Source organism: Lissotriton helveticus, chromosome 3_1 (genome assembly GCF_964261635.1).
Source record: "Lissotriton helveticus chromosome 3_1, aLisHel1.1, whole genome shotgun sequence".
Lineage (NCBI taxonomy): Eukaryota > Metazoa > Chordata > Amphibia > Caudata > Salamandridae > Lissotriton > Lissotriton helveticus.
The window spans coordinates 707,039,031-707,053,791 of NC_136061.1; positions in this window are offsets into that span (position 1 = coordinate 707,039,031).

Genomic DNA, 14,761 nt, shown 5'->3' on the forward strand with positions numbered 1-14,761 from the left:
TCACTAGTTTCCTGACATCTGTATGAGCCAACCTATTCTCTGACAATGGTTCATTCAATGGTGCAGTGGCCAACATACCTGGAATGCCCGGGAGAGAACCTTGAGATTTGTCTGGTTGCATTGGGCTTGGTAGCGTGGAGGATTCCTTTGAGGGGGCGTACATTGCCGCCATTGGGTCTTTTAGGAAAAATAATTTTTGAATCCCTGTTTGATTGGTCGGAGTTGGCTTTGTCTTTAATGTTGGGCTGGGAACTGAAACCAGCCTCTCCCTTTGGCCCGCTCCGTTTTGCTTATTGTTAATTTGGGAGTCCTCCTCTTCTAATGGTTTTAGTTTTGATTTTTGATTTTTGTTTTTATTTCCTTTTTTTCCTGGTGGTCTTTCTGTCGTCCCCTGGCGGACGGTTCCTGATCGCATCTATGCGGAGCCCTAACGCTGTTTTCTTAAAGGCTCGTTGAGCTCTATGGAGGTTAGTAGGATTTGAGGGCCGGCGGATGACTGGGCGTGAGACCGGGCGGCGAGCCCCTCAACTCACTGGGTCGCCTCGCCGCTCTGTTCCGGTCGCAGACCGCACAGCCCACGCCACCTACCAGACCTCCAATGCCTCCAACAGGCCTTGCTCTACTGAGCTTGCTGATGTCGGGCTAATACACTAACTGGGTGGCTCACAAGCAAAGTCTTGGCACTTCTGAGGGCTTCCAGTGATTATCTGGGGGTTCCTTTCGCTGTTCTTAACGTCCTACCCCTGCTCCTGCCCTCCTGACTGTCCTTGAGCTGTGGCTCTGTTACTTACTTTCTCCCAAGCCTTGACAGGTCCTGCTGCAGTCCAGGACGCCGCAGCTCCGGCGGCGGTGCAGAGCCTAGTTACACCACATGAGGCGGCCGCAGAAGGCTCCCTTCGTGTTTCAATGGTAGTCAACGCATTCTGCAGGCAGGCACCCCTCTGCGCAATCCTCCGCAGCAGGAAACAACAAGACAGAGGTGACAGCTCACGCCCTGTGTTGTGAGCCGCTGCTCCTACCCGCTGCAAGTCCTCGAGGCGGCACCAGTCTGTGTGGCCCTGGCTGCCGCTTCACAGTGCCTCACCCCTGTGGCGTTGGCGTTGGTGTTGGCCCGTGCGGCGTTGGTCCATGCGTCGTTGGTCGTGAAGAAGTTCGGACCGGGGCAAGCCCCCCACAGGTCCTCACATGGAGCTTGCGTACGAGTACGGGTGCACGTAGCACGTAGCTCGGACTCGCGGAGCAGCCACGACCGCACACCGTACACGCCTTCTTCTCCGGGTCTCTCTCCTCATGCCTCACGCCTCAAAACCGGGACTCAGTGAACAAACCGTGCTCAGTCCTCAGTCCTAACTCCTCGGGTGGTAACGAGCATCCCCCGGAGCCCCCAAGCTGAAGTGACCCGCAGTGATAACCGGGGATAGGGCCAAGAACGGGTAGCGGCATGACGGAACTCTCTCCCGCAGCTCTCTGCCGCTCCGCTTGCTGCTCGCTGGTCTGCGTGATGCAAAATAAGGACTGGAGCGCTCGGAGTCTCAGGCTGAGAGAAGTGCTGCATTCATGTGTTACTATCGAATTGCTGCTTGCGCCACACCCGTTGGTGGTCTCTGAGAGAGGGCGGTAATTTGACCCAAATCACACAATGTCAAGGATGTTTACCAGGCTTGGAGCAGGAGATGGAAAATAAATCATCTACTCAGGGTGTGAGTGTCTCGTGGCTTTCAGTTGAACTGCAAAGAACAGGGGGGTGTTGGGTGTGCGACAGTTCCTGGGCAGAAATGCAGGCTGCAAGATGGTTTTTGTCGTGTCAGTTAGAATTTCCTCAGGCATCAGCAGAAATGTCCAGGTGGGTCGTGTGGAAATGTTTGACACAAGATGGCAATGAAAAAGCAATGGAGTCCTGGTACAAATGATGCCGATCAGAAGAACACTTTTCCTCAACTCCTAATGTTTGTATATAGGAAACTAAAGGTATAAGGAGATTGCGAGGCCTATGATTCTTTTTCATTCCCATTCACTAACCAAGATACCTTCTTTGTGTAATTGGCTTGCCAAAGGTAGTGAAAGCAAGCAGTAACGCCTTCCTCTAGGGTGAGGTAGAGAGATAGTGACTCAATTACGGCATAGTATAATCAAATCCATGACTCTTCTAGAGATTAGGTGCTTCATTTAGAGGCAGTAGGAATGAAACCCTCAAAAATACCCTATGCCCACCTTCCACCCCTCACTGCCCTGCCCCGCCCCCCCTACCCCCACCCTGCTGACATCATTGCAGCCCACAGACCCTTTGTTTTGGCACCTGGGAAAAGTTGTGCAAATATCCATACCTCCCTCACCCCCCTTCCCTGCGTTCCTTCCCATTCCTGCACCTCTGCTTTCTGCTATAGGATAAAGCAAACAAGCAGTGCTGCGCTGACTGGTTCTCAGAGAGCGCAGCCAACCTGTCCTGGAAGGTCGACATGACATAGCAACAGTGGGTAACTTAGATGGTAGATGTACATCAGCAGCCGCGGCCAGTAGTAGGTGTAACTGCAGGGCGGTGATGTGGGGAGGGGAAGGGGCAGGGTGGGGGGCAGTAATGGATGAATTACGGACTTTAACAGGTAAGTAAACATATAAATAATTAAAACGAATTTCGTTGTGTGCACTGCATCACCAAATGTGATGCAGTGCGCGCAACGAGATTCGTTTTATTTATTTATATGTTTACTTACCTGTAAAAGTCTGTAATCCATACATTACTACCCCCCACCCTGCCCCTCCCCCTCCCCACGTCACCGCCCTGCAGTTACACCTACTACCGGCCGTGGCTGTACATCAGTACTGAGTAACAAGGATGAAGGAAAAGACGAGTATTGGAAAAATGTACAAGAGGGACAGAGAGTAAGTTTTAGACTAGGTATGTGGTACCTGTCACTCTACGTCTGTGTAACTGCAACCGCCCAGTGGTGGAATACGAAATGATGGCCCCGTCCTGCAGAACGTAGTGAGGGGCCAATGAGACTCTCATAACCAGGGCAACTGGAATTTTATGACTGTGCTGCTGTGGCGTTTTTTGCATATTTATGGTTATTTTGCATATGCCAAATTATCCGTCATCTGATGCTTAATACTCAGATATTAACAAGAAAAATGGTTTCTAGCTGGAAAAGTTCAAAACCTACTAAATATGCAGCAACATGTGTTGCTGAGCAGTGAAAGGCCTTTTGCAATGGTAGACTTGTCACCTTTCTGCTGCTTTTTTCTATATTTGGGTGTTAAGCTGGTACTTATGGAGTGCAACCTGTGCCCAGACAGTGTTACCAAGTTTAAAAATGGCAATATAATGAAGTTATACTATCAGAAAATGTGCTGCCTTACACTGCATAACTTATCTTTTCTTACAGCATAATTTAGTCAACCTGTGGTGTTGGGCCTTAGGCCCACATGGTGTAGGAAATGAGACACACGGACACCAGTTAGGGGATAGCAGATCTGGCCACGAGCACGTGCGCTCTGGCTCTTTTATTACCAGCCTCACCTGACCCAGTGACGTCTGTGGTGGGTGGGTGTTTAGTGTAGGGTTACACACAGAACAACTAGACTGTGTCCTAGCAGGACACTACATTCCTCCCCAACTTTAATGAAAGGAAAAGCGAATGTCCAACCTGTAAGAAAACAGAACAATACCATTTGATAGCCCCAACAGATCTTCTTCAGGCGATCAGCTGGGAGAATGTTGAAAGTTCCAAAACTACAAAGTCAGTCAGATGAGCTTCACCTCGGCGGTGTACTTCAGATCATCCGTGTCTTGCTGTGTTGACGCTTATATACAGTGTTCATCACTCGGAGCATTGGGAGCAGGATGGGTGTGACCCTTGAGGGGTCTCGCAGGTGTTCCAAGTCCAGTGGATGACAACGCTTGTTGGTTGTAGGAGACGACTATGTCACGAGGGGTCTTTCTTTGGATTTGCTGATCTTGATGCCTTCACATCTCCGTCCGGCCAAGTAACTTCCGACTTGCCTTCCTTGCCAGACTCCTCTCTCACTGGAGCCTCGAAGACTGGCCTCTCCTGCTTGGACTCTTCTCTCACTAGAGACGCTGGGAGGACCCTCTTGCCGGACACGACGGGACCGGGTGGGCCGTGCGGGCTTCGCATGAGCCGCGCAAAGGCGTCGCTGCCGAACTGCCAACGGACTCACCGCCAAGTCTCTCATGATGTCCTCGGGGGTGTTGATGTCATCCGCCAGGATGGTCTTGCCGTTAGGACATGGGTTCAGTGTCTTCAACAGACCGTTTCTCGGTGCCAGGTGATTACCTGGGGCCTTCATGCTTCCTGTCGCCTGTCGTGGAGCTGCCGCTGCTGCACCTCTCCCATCCGGATTCCTCTCTCACAGGATATGCGGCCGAGGCCCTTGTCCCCTGGACCGCCACTTGATCGCGTGGGCTGTACGGGTCGCTGCCGAACTTCGGACATGGCCACAGTCGAGTCTTGTGTAGTCCACAAGGGTGGATTGTCTAGTGCTCGGGTATGCTCTGCTTCGGTAAGCTTCAGGTTCACGGGGCACCCATGCAGTTCATCAGTGGTTGGTCTCTTCGAATGCAGGTTGTAGGGATTACTGGGATCCACACGGATGTTGCGACGTTCCTTGGACAGCACCGATGTTCCTGTGTGCTGATTGTTACGATGCTCCTTGGACAGCACCGATGTTCCCGTGTGCTGTAGTTCTCTCTCCTCCTCTGTGGAGTGATGTGATTCTCCATTCTTCCTATTCGTTCACTTCCTCGACGCGGTCTGGTCTTCTTTCTTGCTTTCTCATGCTAACCAGGATTCTCCATATAGCGGGCCCTCTACATGTCGTCTCCGTGGTCTTGTCCATGTGGTAGGACACTGTCTTCACTTGGCTTGGTGACTAGACCTGTCGTCGTCTCTTCTCTGTTGTTGCTTTTCTTTCCTTGGTGACCAGACTGGGTGGTCGGTTTTCATCTTGGGCATGAGTTGTCATGCTGTGCTATTTTCTTTGTGGTCGCTATTCACCGTCACGGTGTTTTGGCGTTGGCGCGCTTTTGTCTGCACGGAGGAGGGATGCGTCACCGCTCCTGGTGCAACTCTGGTGCATGGTGCCATGCGTGCTGACGATGGCGCTCCGGTTGCTGCGAGACATCGCTGTCTCTGTTGGGGACCTTTGTGTGCAGTCCCGTGGCGTTGGCGTGTCGCTGTGCAGCGTCACTCTGGCGCTCCTGATTCCTGGCACATTCCGGCACAGTGCTGCGCGGTCCTGGCGTGCGGGTGTGGAGTTCTTGGACGCCTGTTGCGAGACGTTGGGTACTTGCTGCTTGGCGGTTGTCAGGGACTTGCTGCTTTGGACCGTTGGCGGGAGTGGTTGATGCTGCGGTGAACACCTGTGGCCACAAGGCGTCGCTGCTCTCTCCGTCGTTTGACCTCGGCATTCGTTTTCCCTGGACGTTCTCCCAGTGCTTGGCAGTCGTTTCCGCCAGATGTTCTGTCAGTGCTTGGATGCTTAGTGAGGCGTTCGTGCCTCTTTCCCATGTCACGCTGGAAGTGGCATCTGCAAACTCCTCGCTGGTGTGTGTGGGTGTCTTCTGCGTGGTTGCGCACTTACTTGCTGCGTGAGATTGGATGCTTTCCTTGGGGCGTTACTCAGTCTGTTGCCCCTTGCTGCTGCAGATTTAGCTTGTGTTTTGCAGTGCTTGTTTTCTTGGTGCACTGCTGTGCTTCTACTTTCCTTCTTTGGCAGTCTGTCCTGCTTGGCAGTCTCCACTGGGCCTTAGTGTTGCCCCTTTTCTGTTGTCAGGCTCTGTACACTGTCAGAACAAGGTAAGACTCCCTGTGAGTGCAATGGGGTAGAATCTGGTTGCTGCTTCTTTATTTTCTTTCCCTTGGTGATCGGTGTCCTTCCCTTACTGGCTGTACAGAGACCGTCTTGTGCTACAGTGTTCCGTCTGTACCTGCAGGTCACACCAACTTTCTTTTGTACATGTTTGCCGTAGGCTGCAGCAATCCTGTTTTCCTGTGTTAGGCGTGTGCTGAGCCTAAAATACTGTTTCTCCCCGCAGTAGCGCGAAACGGCCACCAGATGGCGCTGCTGCTCCTCCTGATTCCCGGCAGGGCTCTGATCGGCCCTAGGAGCTTCACTCTTGCTGCGGGCCTCGTTTCTGGACCCTGGTAAGCGTTTCTGTTATCTTTTAGTTGGGGCTGCGGTACCACACGTATCTCGACGCCCCACTAAACTGGATGTAGTATATTTTCTAGGCAGTGTGTGTGAGTGGGGTTCGTGTTGACGCTGCTACGGGAGGGCTCCGCTTTGCATATTTATGCCCGGCAGCTCACCACATGTTGCGGACCTCCCCGTGTTTTTCCTCCTGGCCGCATACAGTCCGTAGGGGAGGGGGTGCACTCGCTGGTCATCTTTGCCGCTTTTACGGGCATACATACACTTATGGGCACTGGATCGCAAGGCGGGCTGCCTATTTCCACCCTAAGGCCTGGGGCAGACGCTACTCCAGCTCTTGCTTCCGTCACTGCCCACCCTACGGTCCGCTTCCCTACGGGCTCTCCTCCTTGCCCGAAGCTGACATCCCTCACTGCTCTCCTCGCCGCTCGCAGCAGCCGCTCCGTTCACACGCTGCGCCGGGCGGGGGAGGGTCGGCCGCACTTCACTGGGGGTGCTCTGGCAGTATTCACATGGGCACTTGTGGTTGACCGCGGGTGGGCTCCGCTTCGGCTATTAAGCGCCTGGCAGCTCCCCTCACGCTGCGGGCGCTCTTCAGCACAGTCTTTCACTCCTCCGCCGCACTTCACCCACGCGGCGGGGGAGGGGGCGCTGCAGGCAGGCCGCGGGTGGGCTCCGCGAGTCTTGCTGTATTGCGGGGACAATGTCTGGCAGTGCTCTCACTGTTTGGGGGCACAGTTAATGTTTATTCACCCTCGCCGTACTTCATGCACACGGCGGGGGACACGGCAGGCAGGCCGCGGGTGAGCTCCGCTGGCCCCGCCTTATTCGGAGTTTATTTTCGGCCGCGTTGCACGCAGGCCATGCGGGTGGGCACCGCAGTTGTGCAATATAAGAAGGGGTCGCTCCTGGCATTCGTGGCCCCCTCCGCTCACCTTCGGCCGACGGGCCTTTTCTCCTCCACGCGGGTGGGCTCCGCGGAGGTTTCGCCGAGTGGTGGCGGCCGATGCAGGTGGGCTCTGCACGGCTCTTTCTTCGCCTCCAGGCAGGGGGGGGCACACACGCTGGGCACGGGAGGTGCGGATTGGGCTCCCGGTCACCTCCTGCCTCGTATTCTCGGCCCGGGGTTCAGTGCACGCCCCGCGGGCCACTGCTACTCATCTCTTGCTGTAGGGGGGGTTGCTCCTCACTCTGCAGCATTCTCCTTCTTTTCCCCCTGATTTTTGGCCGTTGCACGCTAGGGCACGGCTCCGACCTCGTCGCCAATGTAGTGTTGGGCCCTAGACCCACATGGTGTAGGAAAGCATGACACCGGACACCAGTTAGGGGATAGCAGATCTGGCCACGAGCACGTGCGCTCTGGCTCTTTTATTACCAGCCTCACCTGACCCAGTGACGTCTGTGGTGGGTGGGTGTTTAGTGTAGGGTTACACACAGAACAACTAGACTGTGTCCTAGCAGGACACTACACAACCCTGCCGCATACTTTGGCTCTCTGCTGCCACATAATTCCAGTGGCCCTGCTCAAATATCACCAATATTGGTAGGCCCGGGGCTTAATGGAGGGGACGGGGCACTGAATGAAGGGGTCTGTGCCACACTCCTGCAACAGTGAGAGCAATCAAAAACCGAGGCGTGGGTTACGCTGCACCTGGATGGCCTGTCACAGTGAAACACACGGCGCCAAATATGTGCAATAATCCCGTGCAAGAATTATCCGGCTCCGAACTTTAAAACGTAAAATACACCAATTACCGAGTTCTAAATATCCCCTAACTTTCTAGGATGGACAGGTCTTTCGAAGGTACGGCCGGAATTTCATTTACAAGTGTCTGTAAACAATATCGTACATCCTCCACGTAATAGTTCCGAAACAGTAAACACAGTAACCGCATCATGCTTTTTGGCGACGAGGAAGTCAATAAAGGTGTAAAGCGTGTTCTTGATTGACGTGCTGGAATTGAGTACAGTCTATCTCGTGGGCGGGAGTTCCTTGGTATAAAACACTTACAAGTCTTATCTGTACTTTGGCATTCGCACGGGCGCCGCCTGCTGGCACTAGAGTGACATTTGTTTCAGTATTTGGGTACTCTAATGCATAGCCTCAGCGCAGGCTTGTTGCGGGTTTTCGCATCAGCATTAAGATCTCGCAGACATCTGACCTGTGACTTTGTTTGGAATACCCCCCTCCCTTAAACTTAAGTGAGGACACTTAATAAACTTGAACAAACAGGCACTCAATTACCCTTTCGCCTAAGCAAACACCCTTGGCGTGCAACGAGCAGTAGAGCAGTGGCCTGCTGTTCTGCCAATTGTAATGGATGCAGATGTGAAGAAGACACCCGCATGTCGCCTCCACGCAAAAACATTTTTACTTCGGTTACAGTGGTAACATACCAGCAAAAAACACATATATATCAATTCAAGTTTTTTTTCCTCAGTATGTCCCTTAGCTCAACCACTCTCCCTTTCACACTCTTTTGTGCCGCCTCGTATCCCTCTCTGGTTCTCTCTTGCCCCTCCTGCCTAAAGGTTTTCCAAACAGCTCTTTTAGTTTTAACACAACACCATGCAAGCTATTTATTCAATGTCAATACAGTCTCATGCCATAAGTAAAAAAAAAATCATTATTGCAGCCATTCTAAACACGCAAAAAAACTCTAAAAATCACGTTCCACATAACCTTTATTGCATGCAGGCAGGACATTCTCAAGACTGCAGAAATCCCGCACCACTCCCCCTCCCAACTTTACAACATATTTGCCTCTCGTTTGGTCTCGCTCTCTCTTGTCTACCCTTCTTTTAATACTCCTTCTGTATCTCCACTGGTAGCGCAACTTTTGTTTTCCTACGTCTTTGCTTTCTTCGCAATGTTTCTGCCACTCACTTCCTCGCGCGTCCACTTTCCCTCTCTCTGTCGTTCTCTCGCTCTGGTTTTTGCACCGCCTTTCTCTCATGCTGTTACTCTTTCTTGCTTGTTGGAGAACAGAGAGCCCTTTTCTGTGTCTTTCCCTTTCCTCCGTATCCATTCTCATTCTCCCACTCCATCGTTATCTCTTCCTCTTTCCTGTTCATTCTCTATCGTCCTCACTCCTTATGTCATATTTTTATCTTGATTAAGGAAGCATGACACTGTGTGTGCCCCTGACCCAGGTAACTACACAGCCCCGCCTGTATATTTTTATCTCCCTAACTCAGGGGCGTATTATCAAGCAGGGCGTTAAAATTATCGCCGTTTTAGCGGCAGAAAACTGCCGCTAAAGCGGCGATAATGGGCTTGATAATATGCCCTGGAGAATTCCATTAGAAGCCCAGGGGGCATATTATCAAGACAGGAGATACAATTATTGCAGTATTAGCGGCAGAAAACTGCAGCTAAAACGGCGATAATGGGCTTGATAATATGCTCTATGGGATTCCAATTGAAGCCCATGTTAGATGTCCTTCACATCTAACATGGGCTTCAATTGGAATTCCATAGAGCATATTATCAAGCCCATTATCGCCGGTTTAGCGGCAGTTTTCATGCCGCTAAAACAGCGATAATTGTATCGCCTTTCTTGATAATATGCCCCCATGTTCACACCAGAACATGGGTTTCTATTGGAATTCACAAGGCCATGTTATCAAGCCTGTTATTGCCGTTTTAGCGGCAGTTTTCTGCTGCTAAAACGGCGATAATTTTTAACGCCCTGCTTAATAATATGCCCCTCAAACGTTTACTCACCCTTACTATCTCAAAGCATTTAGGGGCATATTATCAAGGAAACGCGATAAATATCGCATTTACCGCTTGGCACGATTCTGTTTAACGCCGCATATCACCGGATTTATTCGCCGAGATATCGCATTATTCTCAAAGCCTATCTCCACAGCAAATAAATCTAGCAATAGCGGCTTGAAACAGAATCGCACGAAGCGGGAAATGCAATATTTATTGTGTTACCTTGATAATATGTGCCGTTGCCTCAGCTGTACAATTCACCTGCCATTAAAAGTATGGCTAGGGCAGTTTATGACCAGGCGTTGCAAACCTGCGATAACCGCCGTTAGTACCATTAATATATTTTATATAGTGCATGTATGTTTTGATATAGTTAGCATGAAACGGTAATTTCTTCAAAATGTAGCAAAGAACAGGCCTTCATTGGAATTATAAAGTTTATGTTTTGTTTGCCTTTTGTAAATCAATTTTTGGTAAAACAGTGGAAAGTGTCGAGGGCCAGTGACTTTGTGTGATGCTGTGGCTACCGAATTTACCACAAAATTAAAGATCTATCTCTTTTGCCATACAATTTTCCACATAATTACTGGTTTTACCAAAAATGTTGTTTTTGTTGTTGAAACGAAGGGAAACAAAAGTGCCAGTGCTGTAAGGTTTGCCTTTTTCCCTGTATAATTTGCATAATTTAAACAATTTTGCTGCTTATGTCTAGTGGACCTACAATGGTAAAACTGTGCAGAGTGATTGGTTTGAGTGCTGTCATTATGAATATGAAACTCGTAGTGAACTTTACACATACACACATATATGGATATTCTCAAATTCGGCAACACAATAGGTGACACAATCCCTGATAGACCCAATATAACATACAGACGAGGCAGAAATGTGAGAGATATGTTAGTGCATAGTGACATCACTATTTATCCCAATAGATATGAACATGGTCTCACTGGTTTCTTTCCCTGCGGCCATTGTAAGGCCTGCAAAAACAGTAGTTTTCGGAACCGGGCTGTGTACAGAAATGTGACTAAATCCATAACTCAGTTCCTCACCTGTAGATCTACGTTTGTCATATACACCATTGAATGCCCTTGTAAGCTTTGGTACATTGGCAGTACCACTCTCATGGTGAAGAATAGAATATTAGAACACAGTAGAGCAATTAATAACAATGATACAAAATACCCGGCAGCACGTCACTTCTGTGAAAAGCATTTTTCTAACTAATCCCATCTTAGTCTTTTCATCCTTGAACAGATAAATAAGGATGTTAGAGGGGGAAACAGATTCCTCAAATTGAGACAGAGAGAGTCCAAGTACATTGTGGACTTTCAAACTAAGTTCCCTGGGCGACTCAATCAAGATGAGGAACTTGCTATACATCTGAGAGAAGAATAATGATTGTGTGTTACACATATACTCACATGTATTGTTGTGTTTACATTCAAACATGCAGTTTTCTACTGTTTTAAGTTCTTCGTGGTTTATTTGGTTCTGACTTATTTTATATACTCTTTCTTTTCATATTCTTTCTTCTATGTTTTGTGCATTAGAAACTGTATCTGATGATATGTATTATCTGTTTTTATTTGGAATAGCGGTATTTTTACTGAATTTTCCTTTTTTTTTGCTTTCTTCGCAGGAGGAAAGGAAGGGGCCCATTCACCTGTACTCACCTGCACAGGTCACCTACCCTTTTCCCCTTTGGTTTCACCACCACGTATCACTAAGTTGGTAACTTCTTTACATATGGTGTTGTACGTGAAGAACAGATTGGCAGGGCTCTGTCTAACTATTTGGACTCTACACTACAGGAAATGATTCCTTATGAGCAGATGCACTTGTACATGACAGTTCTAGATGCCTTTTAAGTGATAACCGAGGAAGGTCGCGCAACCAATTCATCACGTTCTCAGACACCTCATCATCGGCAGGAAGTGATAGTGACAATAGCAGCAATAGACCAAACAGGAATCAAAAATGGAACCAACTACAACAGCCTCATGGACAATCGTCGAATTCTTTTTTAGGAAGAGGTCAACCCAGGTCAAGAGCAAAAACAAGATACACGCAACCGTGGGAAATGACAACCCGCCGCCAACATTACAAGAACTAGCGGTCTCTCCTATTTTCAATTTATCTCAAAGAATTCTAAATGAAGCTGAAAAAAGTGTCCTTGCCAAAGGACTCTCTTTTGTGCCATCTAGGAAAACTGACTTTGTGAGAATGAAAACTGAATTTATAGAATTCTGCCACAAATTGAGGTTAACTTTGTTTTTTGCAGACAGTCCAGCCACTCTGACACCTGAAGTAACAGGATTACGGAAAAAATCGGCTTTCTGCCCTCCAGGTAATAAGATCCCCAAGGAAATCATCATGTTCCAAAAAACGGTATTATCCGCCATCTCCGAGATGGAAAAACAAAAGAAATTTGTTAAATTTAACATCTCAAAAGAAGAAACAAATGCTCTGACAACTTTACGAATGATTCGACCGTTACAATAAAACAATCAGACAAAGGTGGGTCGATTGTGGTTTGGGATACAACTGAATATACATCCGAGGTCATGAGGCAGCTTAATGAACGAGCATGTTACCGGAAAATCGGAAAAGATCCCACAATTGAGTTGCAAAACCAACTGTTTACTCTACTTAAAGAAGGCTACGAGCAAGGCTTCCTCGGACCTAAAGAATACGACTATTTACAGAATAAACATCCTAAAGACCCATTGTTTTACATCTTTTTACATACAAGACACCACTGACTTTATCAAACAAGCATTAGGAATGCATTAGGGCTCGGGTTTGTTTGAGTTTGAGATAATGGCATTGTAAATGGCAAGTGTTTTAGGCATGTGTTTTGGAGTGGAAGCATGTGGTGTGTGTTGGAGATATATGTGTTGTATTTGGAATGTTATCAATGGTGGCATGCTGCACTTTACCGCATTATCTTTAAAAGGTAAAGTGCAGCATAGTGCGATAGGTACAATATTAATTGGTGGATGCGTTGTCAATTGGTGTGTGCATTGATGTGTGGTGGATGTGTGTGCCTGTAGGTATTGTGCACTGATGGCTGTTGGTGTGTGTGGTTGGTGGAAGCGTGTATGGACTGCTCACCCTGCATACTCATACTGCTCACCCTGCATACTCATACTGCTCACCCTGCATACTCATACTGCTCACCCTGCATACTCCTACTGCTCACCCTGCATACTCATACTGATCACTGAAGTGACCATCAAAGCGGCATGGTTAATAGCAGAGTGGATATAGTATGACAATATTACTATACATCAACGATACTAATTGGTCGACATGTTTCAGCCCATCCGGGCTTTCATCAGGACCTATGGTGTACACTACTGCAGCACTTACCACTGCTTATGAAGTAAGTACAACGTGAAGACCTACCAGTGATGTGGTCTAGTATTCCAAAGCCTCTCCCGGCATTGCAGGGAGGACAGGCCTCACCTCACCTGGCACTCGCTCAGAAGGAAGGAGGCCACGCACTCTCCGTCGTTGCCTCGGTCTAGCAGAAGAGCCGAGGGGGAGATCAGTATGAGTGTGCTCACCCTGCATACTCATACTGATCACCCTGCATACTTATACTGATCACCCTGCATACTGAGTGTGCTCACCGTGCATACTCATACTGATCACCCTGCACACTCCTACTGATCACCCTGTATACTCCTACTGATCACCCTGCATACTCCTACTGATCACCCTGCATACTCCTACTGATCACCCTGCATACTCATACTGATCACCCTGCATACTGAGTGTGCTCACCCTGCATACTCATACTGCTCACCCTGCATACTCATACTGCTCACCCTGCATACTCATACTGCTCACCCTGCATACTCATACTGCTCACCCTGCATACTCATACTGATCACCCTGCATACTCATACTGCTCACCCTGCATACTCATACTGCTCACCCTGCATACTCATACTGCTCACCCTGCATACCCCTACTGATCACCCTGCATACTCCTACTGATCACCCTGCATACTCATACTGATCACCCTGCATACTTATACTGATCACCCTGCATACTGAGTGTGCTCACCCTGCATACTCATACTGATCACCCTGCATACTCATACTGCTCACCCTGCATACTCATACTGCTCACCCTGCATACTCCTACTGATCACCCTGCATACTCCTACTGATCACCCTGCATACTCATACTGATCACCCTGCATACTTATACTGATCACCCTGCATACTGAGTGTGCTCACCCTGCATACTCATACTGATCACCCTGCATACTCATACTGCTCACCCTGCATACTCATACTGCTCACCCTGCATACTCATACTGCTCACGCTGCATACTCATACTGCTCACCCTGCATACTCCTACTGATCACACTGCATACTCCTACTGATCACCCTGCATACTCATACTGATCACCCTGCATACTCATACTGCTCACCCTGCATACTCCTACTGCTCACCCTGCATACTCATACTGATCACTGAAGTGACCATCAAAGCGGCATGGTTAATAGCAGAGTGGATATAGTATGACAATATTACTATACATCAACGATACTAATTGGTCGACATGTTTCAGCCCATCCGGGCTTTCATCAGGACCTATGGTGTACACTACTGCAGCACTTACCACTGCGTATGAAGTAAGTACAACGTGAAGACCTACCAGTGATGTGGTCTAGTATTCCAAAGCCTCTCCCGGCATTGCAGGGAGGACAGGCCTCACCTCACCTGGCACTCGCTCAGAAGGAAGGAGGCCACGCACTCTCCGTCGTTGCCTCGGTCTAGCAGAAGAGCCGAGGGGGAGATCAGTATGAGTGTGCTCACCCTGCATACTCATACTGATCAC